General features: G+C 49.4%; 1 pseudogene; it reads left to right on the top strand.

The window, feature by feature from the left end:
- LOC140075963 (uncharacterized) overlaps nt 1-15,730 on the top strand; it is a 290,951-nt pseudogene that overhangs the window by 206,758 nt on the left and 68,463 nt on the right.

The following is a 15,730-nucleotide window of genomic DNA, read 5'->3' as shown; positions in this document are numbered from 1 at the left end:
TCATGTCCAGTTTTGGGTTCACTCTCAGACAAATGAAATTTTTCCGAGTTCTGAAGCACAAGATGTTGCCAAATATGTCAAAGATACCAGCAATATGTTACCACGTGTAATAATGTGATCTGCCCATAACTCCTCCTTGTATCAACCCATCTGCAACCTATTATTCTGGACCTATAAGATAAAGATATTGTGGGATCTTTCAGATCTCCGTAGATGCAGCAAACGATGTCTGTGTCTCTGCATCATCTAATCTACTTGTTGTGTTACTCAAACATCTCTATCCAGCCGCTTATTCTCTGCCATTTCCCATAACACCCAATAACTTTATACATCACAGAAGTAACATACAACCCTCACAGATTCTTACAGCTAAAAATACATGACACATAACATAAATGTGACTATTGTGGGAGATTTGGCCCAGTAGAGACCGTGGTATTGGGGTGCTGTGATGCAGTTCAAGACAGTGACACCAAGGTACAGTCCAAAATAGGTCTAGCCTGCGTTTATTGCAGCAGGAACAAAATAAAACAGCCTTCATATTCAGGCATCAAAACAAATAATATCCTACCCGTCAGGATGCTAACTATACAGTGATTCTCTAACTCACCACTAACAAAAAAACACTTTGCTGCTCCAGGCACAGAGGTCAGGGCTGTGTGCTCTCCAGCCTCCTTTCAGAGAGACAACACTTTCAGCTCTGCTCAGCCACTTTATGCCGACTGATTAGGCTGCTCCCACCACCTGTGTCCAAGGTGCTGGACAACACAACCTCAGCACTAAGGCCTTGCATAATAGCAAAACCTAGGGGAAACATACCGCCCATCCACAGTTAACCCCTTCAGTGTCTCACAAACCCTCCCCCTCTGTTTGACCCTGTGGGGGTGAACACTTTTGGCCATCAGACAGTGGGTACGAGACAGGGCATTGGCATTCCCATGCAGCTTTCCTGCTCGATGTTCCACAGTGAATTTGAAATTCTGCAACATTAGGAACCACCTTGTGACCCTGGCTTTCCTCTCTTTGGCCTGACTCATCCAGGTGAGGGGAGAGTGATCGGTCACCAGTGTAAACTGTCGCCCCTACCAAGTAATACCTCAGGGATTCCAGAGCCCATTTTATCGCCAAGCACTCCCTCTCAACTATGCTATAGTTCTTCTCAGGGGGTGTGAGCTTGCGGCTCAGGAATGTCACGGGATGTTCCTCAACCTCCACTACTTGGGACAGGACAGCCCCTAAGCCCACGTCAGAAGCGTCAGTCTGCACAATAAAGGTCTTGGTGAAGTTAGGGGTGATCAGTACCGGTCCCTCGCACAAAACCGTCTTAAGTCGCTGAAACGCCCCCTCAGCCTCTTCACTCCACTTTACCATCACCGCCCTGCTACCCTTGGTCAGGTCAGTCAGGGGTGCCGCTATGGTAGCAAAATCGGGGATAAATCGGCGATAATAGCCCACTATGCCTAGGAAAGCCCTCACTTGCTTCTTGCTCATAGGTCGTGGTCACTGCTGGATCGCCTCTACTTTATTTACTTGGGGTTTGATGACACATCGCCCAATACGGTACCCCAGGTAACGGGCCTCTTCCAGACCCAGTGCACATTTTTGGGGGTTCGCTGTCAACCCTGCTGCCCTCAGGGAGTCTACCACTGCTTGCACCTTGGCCAGGTGACTCTCCCAATCGTTACTATAAACTATGATGTCATCCAGATAGGCCGAGGCATATCTCCGGTGAGGTTTTAGCACGAGATCCATTAACCTCTGGAATGTGGCGGGAGCCCCATGTAGCCCAAAGGGGAGTACCACGTAATGAAAAAGCCCATCAGGGGTAACAAAAGCGGTCTTCTCTTTGGCCCTGTCAGTAAGGGGTACCTGTCAATACCCTTTCGTCAGGTCAAGGGTGGAGAAGAACCTAGCCTGTCCAAGTCGTTCTATCAACTCGTCAACCCTGGGCATGGGATAAGAATCAAACTGGGACACCTCGTTCAACTTCCTAAAATCATTGCAGAACCGTAGGGAACCATCAGGTTTGGGAATCAACACAATAGGACTCGACCAGTCACTTTTAGACTCCACGATAACCCCCAGGTCTAACATCTGCCTGACTTCTTCGGATATGGCTTGCCGGCGCGCTTCAGGGACCCGGTAGGGTTTTTGGTGTACCCGGATGTAGGGTTCGGTTATGATGTCATGCTTGATGACTGAAGTACTTCCCGAAACTCCTTCGCTTCCTGAATCTGGGCCCTGGAAAGGGACTCCGGGATCCGTACTTCAGGCACCTTGGCATCGGGTACACCTACCTCCAGTGTCACCTTCTTGGGGACAGACGCTTTTTCTACTCCCACGGCTATCAGGGACTCTCTTTCCCTCCATGGCTTTAGGAGGTTCACGTGGTATATCTGTTCGGGTTGCCTCCTCCCCGGCTGAGATACCTTGTAGGTTACCTCCCCCACTTTCTCCATGACCTCATATGGTCCTTGCCATTTTGCCAAGAACTTGCTCTCAACGGTGGGCACCAGAACTAGCACTCTGTCGCCTGGGTTAAAGGTCCTGAGTCTGGCTGACCTATTGTAGACCCTAGTATGGGCCTCTTGTGCCATTGTCATGTGCTCCTTTACAAGGGGCATTACCGCCGCTAGGCGGTCCTGCATAAGGGAGACGTGTTCTATCACACTGTGGTGGGGGGTCCTCTCCTGTTCCCAGGTCTCCTTCGCTACATCCAAAAGCCCACGTGGGGAACGGCCAAATAACAGCTCAAAGGGTGAGAAACCAGTGGAGGACTGGGCAACTTCATGTATGGCAAACATCAAATAGGGCAACAAACAATCCCAGTCCTTCCCATCTTTGCTGACCACCCTCTTTAGCATCCCCTTCAAGGTCTTGTTAAACCTCTCGACCAGGCCATCTGTCTGAGGATGATACACAGAGGTGCGGAGCTGTTTAACCTGCAGTAACTTACACATCTCCTTCATTACCCTAGACACGAATGGGGTACCCTGGTCAGTCAAGATTTCCTTGGGGAGGCCTGTGCGTGAGAATACCTGGAACAGCTCCCTAGCAATATTTTTGGAGGAGGTGTTCCTTAATGGAATCGCCTCGGGATACCGCGTAGCGTAGTCCAGGATAACCAAGATGTATTGATGCCCCCTTGAGGATTTGTCTATGGGGCCAACCAGATCCATTGCAATCCGTTCAAATGGCACCTCTATGATTGGTAGCGGGACCAAAGGACTCCTGAAGTGGGACACCGGGGCAGTAAGTTGACACTCAGGGCAGGAGCTACAATACCGGTTTACCTCCTCCCACACCCCGGGCCAGAAAAATCTCTGCAGGATCCTCTCTCGGGTCTTCTCAGCACCTAAGTGCCCTCCAAGCACATGTTTGTGTGCCAAATCTAGCACCAGCCTACGGTGAGATTGGGGTACTACAAGTTGCTCAACCTCCTCACCCCGTATCTGGTCGACCCTGTACAACAGTTCCCCAACAATCACCATTCGGGGGTACATTTTGTCAGCCCCTGGTATTTGGAGTACCCCATTTATCACCTTAACATTCTCCCGTGCTTTAAACAAGGTAGGGTCCTGTAGCTGTGCAGCCCCAAAACTTTCACGGGAAATCTCAAGGTCCGGCATGTCGGCCACCTCCTCGTGGCCCTCGACCTTACCAGCTAGGACCTCTAGGGGAGAGAATTCATCACATGGGGTCACCCCTACTGCTGGTGTGGGTACATTGGCCTCAAAGGGTTCAGGGGCCAAGGCCGGACACACGTGATGTCCATTATCTGCAACAGCACCTGAGGTGGGTCTTCGTCTCCAGAGGTCCCAAAACACCGGTAAGTCTCTGCCGATAATAGCCTCATGAAACAGGGTCCCCACCACCCCCACTTCATGTGTGATAGTACCACAAGGTGTATGTAGGTTGATGACGGCAGTGGGATATTCGCGAGTGTCCCCATGTATACATAACACTCCCACTTTACGCCCACTGTACAGTCCAGGATCAACCAAAGTTCCCCGCACCAGGGTGACCAGACTCCCTGAGTCTAGCAAGGCTTCCACCGTGTGACCACCGATTGTGACCATACACACTTGGGGTTCTGCATCCGTGACCGCCTCGGCTGCCAGAACCGGCCGGGCAAACAGGGACATTCGCCGGGTCTGGTTGCAGTCCATTGGCTCCACTAACAGGGGACAGTTGGCAGCAATATGGCCCATTTCATGGCATCGCCAGCACTGGATACGGCTATGACCTCTGTCACGAGCCTCGTTGGGTTTCTGTGTATCCGAGCCCCCCAATGAACCCCCTCCCAACCTGACCTGTCTCCTCTTTTCTGCAGCAGCAGTCTTACCAGATGGTTTGGTGACCTTGTCACTGGCACTGCTTCGTGTGGGAGAGGGAAGTGGAAGATCCTCCGTAGCCCGATATCTCTCTACTAGGGACACAAGTTCCTCAGCATTTGTGGGACCGGCCTGTCCAACCCATCGCTGGAGCCGAGAGGGCAGAGAACGGATGAACTTGTCAAGAACCACTCTCTCTACCATCTGTGCTGGGGTGCAGTCCTCTGGCTGTAGCCACTTCCGGACAAGATGGATCAGGTCATGCATTTGGGAGCGTGGGGGTAGTTTTTCTGAGTATGCCCACTGGTGGACCCGGCTGGAACGAACTTGAATGGTGACCCCAAGACGAGCCAGAATCTCCGCCTTTAGCCGGGGGTACTCACGGGCCTCTGTTTCACTCAGGTCATAGTAAGCCTTCTGCGACTCGCCTGTCAGGAACGGTGCCAGGACATCTGCCCACTGCTCAGCTGGTAACTCCTCTCGCTCAGCTACACGCTCGAACACAGTGAGGTACGCCTCCACGTCGTCGGTCGCCGTCATTTTTTGTAAAGCCTTTTGTACTGCAGCCCGTGCGGAATGCTGGACAACCAGGTACCCTTGCAAACCAGTATGGGACCCCTCAGTAGTTGTTGCTTGCGGTGCTGCCATAATGCCAGAAAACTTTTCCATCATCAGCTGGAACATGGCTCGGGACCTCTCCTCCTGCTGCTGGAACATGGCTTGCTGCTGGCGGGACCTCTCCTCCTGCTGCTGGCGGGACCTCTCCTCCTGCTGCTGGAACATGGCTTGCTGCAGCTGTCGATTAGCCTGGGACTCTTCCTGCTGCTGCTGGAGCATGGCTTGCTGCTGCTGCCGATTAGCCTGGGACTCTTCTTGCAGGTATTTAATAAAGTCCTCCATCTTGGATTTATCCTGCAATTTGCCTGCTGCTTTCACCTAGGCCATGCAATGTTGCAGGATGTAGCGAGCCTTTCAGGTGTGTGTCTTTTGAACTGCCCGCAATCCGAAGCACCATATGTGGGAGATTTGGCCCAGTAGAGACCGTGGTAGCGGGGTGCTGTGATGCAGTTCAAGACAGTGACACCAAGGTACAGTCCAAAACAGGTCTAGCCTGCGTTTATTGCAGCAGGAACAAAATAAAACAGCCTTCACATTCAGGCATCAAAACAAATAATATCCTACCCGTCAGGGTGCTAACTATACAGTGATTCTCTAACTCACCACTAACAAAAAAACACTTTGCTGCTCCAGGCACAGAGGTCAGGGCTGTGTGCTCTCCAGCCTCCTTTCAGAGAGACAACACTTTCAGCTCTGCTCAGCCACTTTATGCCGACTGATTAGGCTGCTCCCACCACCTGTGTCCAAGGTGCTGGACAACACAACCTCAGCACTAAGGCCTTGCATAATAGCAAAACCTAGGGGAAACATACCGCCCATCCACAGTTAACCCCTTCAGTGTCTCACACTATATACTGTATACAGCCAAATACATAGAGAACACAACCACACAGCGCGGCCTCCTCTCCTGCCCCTCCTGGGGACCCAGTAATGTGGACACTGCCACCAAAAATCCCATAGAAATGTGAAATAGAAATATCTGAAATAGAAATTAAACAAAAAAACAGGGGGAGTGACACTGGTATCCGGGAATCGTGGGAAGATTTTTCACTTTTCAGCCTTTTAAGATTTCTTTTAAGAGGATATTTTTTGTTATATCGGATGGTTATATAATTTTAGCATAAAGGAGAAGCCGGCCAAACTACTTTCTGCCTTATTAAACGAGGCGCCCTGTTGTCTAAAATAGCCAATTTAACGAATTATTCAAAAGTTGGGACCTCTCCGCGGGTAATGTACCCCCAGAGAAAGACAACCAGTGTGACCAAGACACGGAATACTTCTGCCATGTAGCTGCTGATATGGAAGTCGTTATCAATTGCACGAACTGTTCTCTACCAGGCTCCATAACAATTGGGGGCATGCAATCCCGGACTCGTCCGCTGACCCGTGAAGTTCTTTGAATGCCTGAAATTGTGCAGGAGACAAGGCATACCTGACCCGGAGCCAGATGTTGGATTGAAGGCAGCGCACAACCAGGTGACGTAGCAGCGCGACTACGGGATAAGATGAGGATGAGAGATTATTTACGACATGTACTAGTGAGGCGTCATTCGACCAAAATCTAATTCTGGTATTGTCCAATTTAGAACCCCAAATTTCATAAACCACAACTAATGAGAAGAGACATAAAAGGGTGCAATTTGTAAGTAATTCCTGTTTTCCGCCAAGATGAAGGCCAGGCATCGCTGCACCAGGAATTGCGCCAAATGGTGGCAAAGCCGTAGTTGGCAGAGGCTGAGGTGAATAAATTCAGGGAACAACTGTCCGTTTCTGCATCCTGTAGGATACCGCAACTAGAGATGAGCGAGCACTAAAATGCTCGGGTGCTCGTTATTCGAGACGAACTTTTCCCAATGCTCGAGTGCTCGTTTCGAATAACTAACCCCATTGAAGTCAATGGGAGACTCGAGCATTTTTTAAGGGGACCAAGGGTCTGCACAGGGAAGCTTGGCCAAACACCTGGAAACCTCAGAAAATGATGGAAACACCACGGAAATGGACATGAAACAGCAGGGTCAGCATGCATGGATGCCTCTGAGGCTGCTTAATCGCACCATTATGCCAAAATTATGGGCAACAGCATTGAGTGACCGAATGAGGCTAGATAGCATCTAAAACATGCAATAATTGACCCTGACACTATAGGGGACGGCATGGAGAGGCAGCGGCAGCAGCAGCAGGCTAGAGAGTCTCATGGCGACATACCCTAAATGGACTCAGGTTTCACCAAAGGAGGTGAAAAGATTTCCTATGTGAACAAAAGGTTGACGGTATATTTAGTCGATAACACAGCATGGCGGCGACAGAGTGACCAAGTTCCATAACGTATCTGGTGAAACACCCGAAAAATGAGCCTGACACAGCTCGTTTGATAAGGGGACAACATGTGGAGGCAGCCATGGAGACGACTTCCATGATTAAGAGTGACAGTATGGGGCATCCATATTGCGCTGCTATGATTGCAACTTCAGGTCTCCAGCATGGCGGTGACAGATGCGCCGAGTTCCATTATGTATCTGGTGAAACACCTGAAAATTCTGCCTGACACAGCTCGTTTGATAAGGGGATGATGTGCTGTATATCCTCTCGCGCTCCAGCGTCTGGGGTATAGACAGTTGAAAGTTGCGCATGGAGACATTGGTGGACGCTGTGGAGGATCATGTAGGCGAAATGGACAGGAAACACCAGGGGCAGTATGCATGGATGCCTCTGAGGCTGCCTAATCTTGGGATGGAGCTGGCGGTCCGCTGCCAGGCGAGCTTTCGCCTGTCCAAGCCCCTGTCTCTCGGCTCCTCCCCACCCAAAATGGGCCTGGGGCCAGAAGCGTTTACTTTGAAAAAATTGTAATTTTCAAAGCAGGAGGGGGCTACAAACAGCACTTCTAAGAACCTTTTGTATAAGATTAAGTGTAGTACTGTTCTTATAAGTAATTGGCTTGGTTATGGTGGGTGAGGGGAATGTAAACAGATGCGCAAGAAGCGCTGAAATAATATCGGTAAATTATAAAAGTTTGCCAGTATATTTTGTGGATAACACAGCAAGGTGGCGACAAAGTTAACAAGTTTGATGTGGAAGCCATGAAAACAACCCAAAATTCTGCCTGACACAGCTCCTTTGCTAAGGGGACGATGTATGGAGGCAGCTATATGGACGACTTTGGGAGGCAGCTATGGAGATGATGTGGGGAGGTAGCAATGGAGACAATGTGTGGAGGCAGCTATAAAGATGATGTGTGGAGGCTACTATGGATAGTGCCTGTATGTGGCAGTCCAAAAAAGTTTTCAAACCAGAGGAGCAGGTAGGTGGTCCTCCAGAAAAATTAAATAGATTCAGTGCCTGTATGTGGCAGTGCAAAAAAGTTTTCAATCCAGAGGACCGGGTGGGTGGCCCTCCAGAAAAATTAAATACATAGAGTACCATACCTAGAGCCAGTTGGCCCTGGCAAAAAATAGCCAGTTTCCTCTGCTTTAGTGTACAAAGAGGAGGAGAAGGAGGAAAATGAGGAGGAGGAGTGCATACATTATTCAGGTTGAGCTTCTTTCACCTGGTGGAGAATGGAAATCCTGAGAAATCCAGGCTTTATTCATCTTGATAAGCGTCAGCCTGTCAGCGCTGTCAGACAACACGCTAGCGGCAGGGCAGGCAAGAACCTCCAAGGCGTACAGCGCCAGTTTGTGCCACATGTCCAGCTTTGAAACCCAGTAGTTGTAGGGAGCTGTGTGATCATTTAGGACGATGGTATGGTCAGCTACGTACTCCCTCACCCAGGGCCGCATCTGCCATGAGGCGAGATGAAAATCTCGCCTCAGGCGGCGGATGCCTGAGCCCTGATTGAGGCGGCGAAATGTGGGGCCATAGTGTGGGCGATTCGGGTGGCGATTGCCGCCCGAATCGCCTACATGAAAAATCAATCGCGTCTGTCTCTTTAAGAGCATGACAGGAGTCGAGGTGAGTTGATTTCTTTATTATTTTTATAAAAGGCAGGCAGTATGACAAAGAATACGGGGGGCTGTATGATAAAGAAAACGGGGGGGGGAGGCTGTATGATAAAGAAAACGGGTGGGGGCTGTATGATAAAGAAAACGGGGGGGCTGTATGATAAAGAAAACGGGGGGGGGGGCTGTATGATAAAGAAAACGGGGGGGGGGCTGTATGATAAAGAAAACGGGGGGGTGTATGATAAAGAAAACGGGGGGGGCTGTATGATAAAGAAAACGGGGGGGCTGTATGATAAAAAAAACGGGGGGTGTGTGATAAAGAAAACGGGGGGGCTGTATGATAAAGAAAATGGGGGGTGTATGATAAAGAAAATATGACAAAGAAAACGGGGGGCAGTATATCTAAGAAAACGGGGGGCTGTATGACTAAGAAAACGGGGGGGGGGGCTGTATGACTAAGAAAACAGGGGGGGGGCTATATGACTAAGAAAACGGGGGGGCTGTATGACTAAGAAAACGGGGGGGCTGTATGACTAAGAAAACGGCAGTATATTTATGGTATATTATCGGTGCAGTGCAGAGATGTGGTGCCGGGAGCTGAAGACATCTGCCAGCAAATTCAACAGTCCTGGGTGGGAGAAGATGCAATGATGCCGTCTTCCTGAGTGAGCAGATCGTCGCCTGTGAGGTACTAGATGCCACTATTGTCTGTGTCACTGACTGGCAAGTGGTACCACGTGTGGTGTCTCAGAGGGCCAGTTACTAATTTTAAGTAATGTTGTCAGCTTTTTTTTTTTTTTAAATGTGGAAATTCAGTAGGCCGAACATATCCTGGAAGCAGGGGAGGTCTGGTGTTGGGCGGGGAAGGGGGGGGGGGCGATGGGTGTTATGTGCTGTCGCGGGGGGCAGCATTTTAATTTTCGCCTCAGGCAGCAAAAACCCTAGAATCGGCCCTGCCCTCACCATCTTTCTGTAAAGATCAGCCCTACTCTGCCGAGACTGGGGACAGGTGACAGTGTCTTGCTGGGGTGACATAAAACTGGCAAAGGCCTTGTAAAGCGTACCCTTGCCAGTGCTGGACAAGCTGCCTGCTCGCCTACTCTCCCTCGCTACTTGTCCCGCAGAACTACGCACTCTGCCGCTAGCGCTGTCAGAAGGGAAATACTGTTTCAGCTTGTGCACCAGGGCCTGCTGGTATTCATGCATTCTCACACTCCTTTCCTCTCCAGGGATGAGAGTGGAAAGATTTTGCTTGTACCGTGGGTCCAGGAGAGTGAATACCCAGTAATCGGTGCTTGAATAAGTTCTTTGAACGCGAGGGTCACGGGATAGGCAGCCTAGCATGAAATCTGCCATATGCGCAGGAATTCCCAACTCGCAAGAATTCACTCCCCTCACTGGCCTGACTGTCCATTTTCTCCTCATCCAACTCCTCCAACTCCTCTTCTTCTGCCCATACACGCTGAACAGTGAAGGACTGAACAATGGTCCCCTCTTCTGTCTCGCCAACATTCTCCTCCTCTTCCTCCTCCACCTCCACCAACTCCGATATGCGCTGAGAAACAGACCTGAGGGTGCTTTGGCTATCAACAAGGGAATCTTCTTCCCCCGTGTCTTGTGACGAGCGCAAAGCTTCCGACTTCATGCTGACCAGAGAGTTTTTCAACAGGCCAAGCAGCGGGATGGTGAGGCTGATGATGGCGGCATCGCCACTGACCATCTGTGTTGACTCCTCAAAGTTACTCAGCACCTGACAGATATCAGACATCCACGTCCACTCCTCATTGTAGACTTGAGGAAGCTGACTGACCTGACTACCAGTTCTGGTGGAAGTTGACATCTGGCAGTCTACAATCGCTCTGCGCTGCTGGTAAACTCTGGATAACATGGTTAATGTTGAATTCCACCTCGTGGGCACGTCGCACAACAGTCGGTGAGCGGGCAGTTGGAGGCGGCGCTGCGCTGCCCTGAGAGTGGCAGCATCTGTGCTGGACTTCCTGAAATGCGCACAGATGCGGCGCACCTTCGTGAGCAAATCAGACAAATTGGGGTATGTCTTGAGGAACCGCTGAACTATGAGATTTAACACATGGGCCATGTGTCAGTCTGCCGAGTTGCAGAGCCGCCACCAGGTTACGGCCGTTGTCACACACAACCATGCCTGGCTTCAGGTTCAGCGGTGCCAGCCACAGATCGGTCTGCGCCGTGATGCCCTGTAATAGCTCTTGGGCGGTGTGCCTTTTATCGCTTAGGCTCAGCAGCTTGAGCACCGCCTGCTGTTGCTTAGCAATGGCTCTGCTGCTGTGCTTAGAGCTACCAACTGATGGCGCCATGCCCACGGATGGTAATTCAGAGGAGGAGGTGGGGGAGGGGTGGGAGGAGGAGGAGGCATAGTAAGCCTGAGAGATCTGGACCGAGGTAGGCCCCGCAATCCTCGGCGTCGGCAGTATATGACCAGCCCCAGGGTCAGACTCGGTCCCAGCCTCCACCAAGTTAACCCAATGTGCCGTTAGCGATATATAGTGGCCCTGCCCGGCAGCACTCGTCCACGTGTCCGTGGTCAGGGGAACCTTGTCAGAAACGGCTTTGGTCAGGGTACGGATGATGTTGTCTGACACGTGCTTGTGCAGGGCTGGGACGGCACAACGGGAAAAGTAGTGGCGGCTGGAGAACGAACACCGAGGGGCGGCCGCCGCCATGAGGTTGCGAAAGGCCTCGGTCTCTACCAGCCTATAGGGCAGCATCTGCAGGCTAAGTAATTTGGAGATGTGGACGTTGAGGGCTTGGGCGTGTGGGTGGGTTGCACTGTATTTCCTCTTGCGCTCCAGCGTCTGGGGTATAGACAGCTGAACGCTGCGCATGGAGACATTGGTGGATGCTGTGGAGGATCGTGGAGGCGAAGGTGTGGTTTTCGCACGGGAGGTGTTTGGGCCGGGGTCCTGGGCAGGGGGCTGATTAGCAGATGACACAGGGGAAGGAGCAGTGGTGTGCCCGGCCGGTGGTAGTTAAGCTAGTAGTAATGGAACCCCTGCTGATCCTGGTGTGGCCCAGTTTGCACACCACAGTCCGGTGGTCATCCGGTGTTTCTTTAACCCCTTAGCGCTCTGCGCCGTAGCTGTACTGCGCTGAGTCCCGCGAATAGCGCTCAGCGCAGTACAGCTACTGCGCAGAGCCGATGCCGGTTCAGAGCTGCATAGCAGCCGAACCGGCATCGTTAGCCGCGGGATTTCAGCGGTAATTTACCGCTGACATCCCCGGCTAACACCCGCGACCGCAGCATTTAACATGCCTTCTGGGGGTCTTTACCCCACGATCGCCCCCCCCCCCCCGCACCAATTTCGGGGGGGGGGGGCGATCGCTGTTTTGGCGCCTCTGGGGTCCGATCGGGACCCCAGAGAAGCCTGGAGGGATTGCCTTTAAGATGGCGTCTGTGACGTCATCTTAAAGGCAAAGTGTCAGCCTATGCATCTGCATAGGCTGGCACTGCTAATACCCTGCAATACATTAGTATTGCAGAGTATTATCAAGAACAAGCAATCAGATGATTGCTTGTTCATATCCCATGGTGGATCATGTAAAAAAATGTAAAAAAAATGTTTTTCAATAAAAAAGTACTTTATAAATGCCCATAAGCCCCAAAACATATAAAGAGACATATAACGCTCAAAAAAGTCTAAATCATAACACAAACCCCACATATATAGTATCACCGCGTCCGTAACAATCCATAGAATAAAACTAAATAACTATTGAACCCATATGATGAACGCCGTAAAAAAAAAACGTTAAAAACCCGCCAAAAATTATGATTTTTACCTATTATATCCCACTAAAAATGCAATAAAAAGTGATCAACAAAACATATGTACTCCAGAATGATAGTGTTGCAAAGAACAACATGTCCCGCAAAAAACAAGCCATCAACCAGCTCTGTAGCCAAAAACGTAACAATGCTATGCCACTTGGAAGACGGCGATGCAAAAATGATAGATTTTTCCCCACATTAGGGTTTTATTTGGCAAATTTAGTAAAACATAAGAAAAAATATTCATGTCTGGTCCCCGTAATCGTATCGACCCGTAGAATAAAGACAACAGGATTATTTGGATATACGGTGAACACGAAAAAAAAAAAAAAAGTAAAAAATCCAGTACAGAATTGATGTTTTTCTACTCATGACCTCAAAAAAAGTTCCTAAATTTTCAACAATAGGTGATACCAACCCCAAAATGGTAACAATGGAAAAAGCATCTCATCCCGCAAAACAAATGCGGTCACATGGCCCAAATAACGGAAAAGCGAAAATTTTATAGCCTTCAAAAGGGGGCAACGAGAAAACTAAAATCCTGGCAGCTGCAGGGTGCTCCTTCCCTTCTGCGCCTTGCTGTGCCCCCATAACAGAAGTAATGTCCACATGTGGGGGGTCGCTGCACTCAGGGGCAATTGTAGAACAAATTTTATGGTGAGTTTTCTCTTTTTATCTTTTGGAAATGTGTAAATTTTAGGGCTAAATGAACGTATAACCGACAAAATTTGACCATTCTAAATTTCACCGCCATTTTGATTCAATTACTATGAAGATCTCAAGGGGTTAACAATCTTTGTAAATGCTGTTTCTGATAGTTTGAGGGGTGCAGATTTGAAAATGGGTTGGTTATATAGGGGGTTTTTGTTGCTAAATATGTAAATTTTGATTTCAAACAGTATTTATCCCCAAAATAGTCAATTCTGAAAATACGGAAAATCGCTATTCGATTTGTAGGCCGTGGGACGTCAAAATAAATTATCCAAACATTTCAAAAATTATGAAAATGTAAAGTAGACAAATGGGAAATGTTATTCTACAAGTTATTTAGGTGGTAAATCGATCTGCCTGAAAACGCGGTGATTTTGAATTTCGAAAATGGCAAATTTTTCTAAAACTTCATCATTTTTTTTCTTTTTTTTGTAAATAAACGCAAAACTTATCAGCCAAAATTTACCACTAAAATGAAGTACAACATGTGGGGAAAAAAACAATCTCAGAATAGCTTTGATAAGTAACAGCGTTCAAAAGTTATAACCATATAAAGAGACGCAGGTCAGAATCCAAAAAATGGGACTGAGCCTTAAAGGAAACCTACCATTTCAGATCGTCGGTGTAAGCTGTAAACACCGAGCACCAGCTCAGGGTGAGCTCAGGGTGAGCTGGTGCCGGTGCTTAGTTTCGTTAGTGTTATAAACCGCGGTATCGCGGTTTTAACACTTTTTAAACTTTATAGCAGACGCTGCTTCGGCGCTGCCTGCGGCATTTCCTATGTAGGCGCGCGCACGATCGTGCGCACGCAGCGCCGAAGCAGTTTCTGCTATAAAGTTTAAAAAGTGTTAAAACCGCGATACCGCGGTTTATAACACTAACGAAACTAAGCACCGGCACCAGCTCACCCTGAGCTCACCCTGAGCTGGTGCTCGGTGTTTACAGCTTACACCGACGATCTGAAATGGTAGGTTTCCTTTAAGCTGTAAAATGGCTGCGTCCTTAAGGGGTTAAAGAACCTCCAGACTTCTGAAAATCTAGCCCTCGCCGCGGGAGCCCTCGCCACGGAGCTTGACTACGTGAAACATTTGGCGCTGATGCACCAGCTCTGGCCCTGCCTCTCCGTCTGGCCCCACCACTGCCTCTTCCAACCTGTTCTGGTCGAGGACTCTCCTCCGTCTCAGAAGCACTGTGTTCACCCGGCCTATCAACCCAGCTTGGGTCTGTCACCTCATCATCCTCCGATCCCTCAGTCTGCTCCCCCCTCGGACTTCCTGCCTTGACAACAACTTCACCACTGTCTGACAACCGTGTCTCCTCATCGTCCGACACCTCTTTACACACTTCTTCCACTATGTCAACAATGTCATCATCACCCACAGACTGCGACAGGAGCAACGGGAAAGAGCTCAGCAGCAACCGGACGAGTGGTTTGTGACTCTGGGAAGGGTCCAGAAAACAGTTCCTCAGAGTATGCCGGTTCAAATGCCAAATTTTGCTGGGAGGGGGCAGACTGGGGGGGAGGAGGCTGAGGTGCAGGAGCTGGAGGAGTGCCGATTTCGGTGACATGGGTGGACTGTGTGGAAGACTGACTGGTGGACAAATGGCTAGAAGCATTGTCCGCAATCCACGACATCACCTGTTCGCACTGTTCTGGCCTCAACAGTGCTCTACCACGAGTCCCAGTAACTTCAGACATGATGAACCTAGGGAGTGTAGCTCTGCGGCGTTCCCCTGCTCCCTCATCAGCAGGTGGTGTCTCACCCCGCCCAGGACCACGGCCTCTGACCCCTGCAGTAGTTTGACGCCTACGCCCTCGTCCTCTACCCCTACCCCTAGCCCTCGGGTTCAACATTTTCAAAATTAAAGTGTAAACTGTAAACATTTTTTGTGTTTTTTTGTTTTTTTGTGTTTTTTTAATGTTTTTGTATTTTTTTTTTTGTAACAAAACGATCCGAAGAAATCAAACAGCAACCACAGAAGATGATGATGATTGCTATGGCTAGTTTGTAACCTACACTGACAGCACACAACTGGATTTTGTGCTTTGCCTGTGATGACTTTTATTTTTGAAAAAAAAATTAAAGTCAAACAAAAAAAGCGGCAGACTGTGCAATCAAACCCCTAATAAATTGTCCCAATTAGGTGTTTGAGATGAATATGTGTGTCACTAAGAGCTAAATAGAAAGTTCCCAAGTCCCCCTGCAAATTCCTCACAATATGGTACTAGCTGCACTACTAGTGCCAGCAAGCCCAGCCACAAGCAAACAAAAAAAAAAATTTATAACGTTATTGTAGCCCTAAGAAGGACTGTTGGGTTCTTG

This window comes from Engystomops pustulosus, chromosome 8 (genome assembly GCF_040894005.1).
Source record: "Engystomops pustulosus chromosome 8, aEngPut4.maternal, whole genome shotgun sequence".
Taxonomy (NCBI): Eukaryota; Metazoa; Chordata; class Amphibia; order Anura; family Leptodactylidae; genus Engystomops; species Engystomops pustulosus.
Note: the sequence above shows the minus strand (reverse complement) of the source record. Positions and strands in the feature narration are given on the sequence as shown.